We start from the raw sequence: 4741 nt of genomic DNA, 5'->3' as shown, positions 1-4741 counted from the left end.
GATTAAAGAGGAAGTCTTTTTTTTTTTTTTCTCTCTCTTCAGAGAGTAATTTTTGTTGCCGTTTTTAGTTTTTTGAGACTGGGTCTCCTATACTCCCAGGCTGATCTTCAACTTGCTATGTAGCTGAAGCTAGTCTTGAACTCTTAATCTTCCTACTGAGTACTGGAATGACAGGTGTGTATGCCACGCCCAGTCAAAGAGTCATTTCTATTCCTTGTTACTTTGCCTTTATCTTTTGAAGAACAAAAAAAAAAAAAAAAAAAAAAAAAAGAGTAAGTCGCTCTGATGTTCATATTAATCTTTTTAATTTCAGGGTTTTCTTTATAGAGTAATCTGGGTTATCCTCCTAGGCTGCAAATGTAAATAGCAAGCACTGCCTTAATTCTCTTTTCTGTTTGTTTGTTTGTTGTTTTTGAGAAAGGGTATCCGTGTAGAGCAGGATGGTTTCAAATTCACTGTGTAGCTGAGGACTGCCTTGAACTTCTGATCCTCCAGTCTCCACTTCCTGAGTGCTGGGGTTACAGGTGCATGCTAAGGTTGCATCCTAAGCACACAGACTACTACCCGCTGAGCCACAGCCTCGCCCTTGCCTCCCCTTAAACACGTAAGTGCTCATTGCATGTGGTATACTGGTCTTTTCTCAAGTTCTGTTGATTTTAGCTCTGTTTTTAAAGGTTAGCGTGTTGAGTAATGGGTTTTGTTATGACATTGTCATACATATATGTCATTATACCTCCTCCTCCTCCTCCTTTCTCCATGTCCCTGTCCTCCCTTGCTAGTCCCCCTTGCCCCCCTCCCCCCATAGTTCCTGCTTCTGCTTTCATGGAGACGGACTCCAACAGCCGATCTCCAGGCTAACCAGCAACCTAATTACTAGATCTAATCAGGAAGGAAATAAGTTAAGACTCCTTGTAAGAACCAAACAAGAAGGCAAGAATGCTTAATGGGCCTGAAGCAGAGCAGATGTTTTTACAGATGGCAGAGTTAGCGACGGGAGGCATGCAGGTACGGAGAGACACCTGCAGCAGGGGCTGGCCCTGGGGCTGACACCTTATGGCCCCGAGGCAAGAAGAGGCTTTGGTTTTCTTTAGGAAACAGGTGTCTTTGTCTTTCTGCTCAAATTGCTCAAGGTAAAGAGCTGCTCCGACACCCTAGAGGTTTGCACTCCAGCAGGATTCTTTTCCTTCTTGCTTGAGCAGCTGATGGTCAAGGCCAAGGGCAGTAAACTGAGGCTGAAGACAGAGTCAAGCTCCTCCCTTTTATTACTGCAATTGAGTGACTCCGGAGCCCTCAAACTTGACCTCTGCAGGTAACTATTATGGGCTGGACGTGTTGCTGAGAACTTCCTGTGTTGAGAGTTTGCTGTCTGGATTCATCTGGGAGTGGTGTTTGGAGACGCAGACTTGGAAGGTCACTGGCATCAGATGAGGTTATAAGGGTAAGTCCCCCATGAATACAAAAGGGGCATTGTAAGAAGAGAGGTCTGAGCTAGGGGTAGCTCTGGCTTTCTGTGAGATCCCTCACCACCGTTGTGTTGAGCAGATTAAGCTGATACTGGTACTGCATGCTGGGACTCTGGGCTCCAAACGTTGGAACCAGATAAATTTCAGTTCTTTATAAATTTCCTCATCTGAGATGTTTTGTTACAGAATCAGAAATTAAGTGCCAGAAGCAACAAGGTTAGAGTAGGACAGCTATTTCTCAGTAGGAAAATGAACTTCCAAACAGAAAAGTGGTATGAAGGAAGAAGAAATTGTTTTAGAATTCAGTGCCGTAGTTAGGGTTCCCTATGCATGGATTCCATGGTTCACAGGTAGAAATTTATCTCCTTTAATTTTTAATTGTATTTATTTACTGTGTGTGTGTGTGTGTGTGTGTGTGTGTGTGTGTGCATGTGCGTGTGCATACGTACGTGCTGCACATGTGTGGATGTTTCTGGAGAAGAGGAAGTTGGATCCCTTGAAGCTGCAGTTACAGGCAGTTAAAAACCGCCCCATATGGGTTTTGGGAACCGAATCCTGGTCCTTGCAGAAGCAACAAGCATTTATCCATGAAGTCATCTCTCCAGATCCCTGAGCATTTCCAGCCATAAAACTAATAGACTAGGAGCCAAAGGTCTAGTGGCTGGGATGGCGCTGAGGCTCAACATCCCCACGGGCAGCAGAGTAGGTGTATGCCTCCAGTTCCCTTGCAGAGAGAGAGCAAATCGAGGAGAGGCTGGCTGGGAAGATCTGCAAGGCTGCTTTAATGCCCTCTCTTCCTGGGATAATCAGATCATTTGCATAAGCTATTTTGTTTGGCTAGAACTTAACTAAAGACTAAGGGAGATTGGTCGCACATTGTAAAGGCTGAATGGGCTCCCTGATGCTGTTCCTGAAGCATTGCTGGAGGGTTTGGAGAGAAGGCTCCGGTGGTAAAGAGCTTTCTATGCAAGTAAGAGGTCTTTAATCCAGTCCCACAGAAATGTCAGATGTGTTAGTGCACATCTGTAATCTCAGTGATAGGGAGGCAGAGACAGGAGGATCACCGACTCGATGTCTACCCAGTGTAGCCCAGTTGGCAAGCTCCAGATTCAGGGGTGGATTCTACCCTAAGAACAAAGTGGAGAGCAACTGAAGCCAGCTTCGGGCCTCTACTGCACGAGATCACCTGTGCTAAGGTATCCAAACACATGCATATGTTCACACAGACGACACACACACACATAGACACAGACAGACACAGCAAGATACACAGAGACACGGAAATACACAGAGAGACAGAGAAATACACACAGAGACACATACAGACATACACATAGTGAAACACACAAATTTCCTAACTCTAGGGGTATCCTCTCTGCTGCTTACCTCCACTGAGCATTGTCTGTAAGTTACTTTGGTTGGTTGGTTGGTTTTATTTTGGGAGACAGGGTCTTACTCTGTGTCCCCTGGCTGCCTTAGAATGCACTAAGTAATTCAAACTGCCATTGAACTTGAAGATCACTTTCTATTCTTCCCCTGGAGTGCTGGGTATAGGCATGTATTACCATCCTCAGCTTGCAATGCCATTTTTTAATGTTTTATTTTAAAGTGTGTGTGTGTGTATGCTATAAATGCAGGCTCCAGGAGAGGTCAGGAGGATGCCAAATTGTCAAAGCTGGAGTTGCGGGTGGCTCTCTACAAAAGCCGTACACACTCTTTCTGCCCAGCTATTTCTCTACCACTACCATCCTCTAAAAAAATATCTATTACGTGTGTGTACGTCTGTGTGAAAGTAAGCATGCATGTGAAAGTGTGCAAAAGCCGAGGCCGGGGCGGGCATCCGGTGTCCTCTTCCATCCCTGCCTGTCTACTCTTTTGACAGAAAGGCCCTTCCTGAACATGAGTCTTTTGTCTCCGCTAGGCCGGAAGCTGGCAAGCTCCAGCAATCCTCCTCCTTGCTCCAGCTCGACTCTGGGAGTTGAGGTGACAGACATTTCCAGGGATGCCTGTCTTGTTACATGAGTGCTGGGATCCAAACTCCAGTCCTTTACGGCTGCTGGACCTCTCCTCCTGCACCCACAATGCCTTCTTAGAAGCCTGCTCTCCCCTCAACTTTCTCCCAGGCACTTTTCTTCCGGCCGGCAGCCGCAAGCCCTTTCCAGTGTGGAACACAAAAGGACATTTGTGGCATGTAATTGTGTTCTGAAGCTGTCCCATTTCCATGATGTATAATCATGACACTGTGGGGGAAGGGGAACTGCGACACCACATTCCAAACCCCTTGAACGCTAGGATCCATTTTGGTTTCTTTATTGAGAATCCGATCTCAGATCATTTGCAGCCAGGTTCTACCCCCGGGCAAGTTTCTTCAGTCGTGTTAAATTCCTGGGGCGAATCCCCTGAGGATTTAGCACCGAAAACAGACAGCTTTAATAACGGAATGCTGATGTAAAGAGCAGGGAAAGGCAGCGTGCTCTAGCCACTTAGGGACAAGATGGGTAAATTGTTACTAATAAGCCATGCAGTATTTTTTTCCTGCCATTTTCTTCATACGAAGGAATATGGAGATGAACTTTTAAATGCCAGATGATTGCCTGACAGCTCCCATCCCTGGGGCAAATGCTCAGTCCAGATCATTTTGCTATTGCCTTTCCTAAACCCTTGGAGGACACACACAGTCTCTGTCTAGGATAAAAAGTCAGATATCTGAGCAAGAGTGCCGAGGATAGAATCCCATGGGACCCAGCTACTTCATGATCCCATTTCACGACTATTTTGGACTCGGCTGGTCAGTTTTCCCTTGCTGTAACAAATGCCAGAGATGAAGCAACTTGAAAAGAAAAGCTTACTCAGTCTCATGGTCTCAGTTTTCAATCCCCGGTTGCTGGCCCCGTTGCTCTGACCCTTTGGTTAAGCCGAATATCATGGCAGAAACAAGAGGAAGAGCAAACTGCTGTCAGGGCGGTCAGGAAAGAGAGATTTTGGGTATGCACCAGTGACCTAACATCTTCCAACTAGGTTTCATCTCTTAAAGGTCCCAGCCCTTCTGACTGCAGGAGATTGAAGCATCATCACATGGACCTTTGGACACACTTATTCAAGCCTTCTTACCTTTTTAAAGACAGGGCTTCACACAGCCCAGCCTGGCCCCCTGTGTGGCTAACTGAAGGCGTAAGTCACAAACAATCCCACCCCAGTTTGGAATTATGATTAATAGAATGGTTATTTATTTAAGGGGGGAAAACTTACAGATCACCGTCCCAGACAACAGCCCTCTG

The sequence above is a fragment of the Microtus ochrogaster genome, chromosome 16 (assembly GCF_000317375.1).
Source record: "Microtus ochrogaster isolate Prairie Vole_2 chromosome 16, MicOch1.0, whole genome shotgun sequence".
NCBI classification, from domain to species: domain Eukaryota; kingdom Metazoa; phylum Chordata; class Mammalia; order Rodentia; family Cricetidae; genus Microtus; species Microtus ochrogaster.
This window is presented reverse-complemented; position numbering follows the sequence as displayed.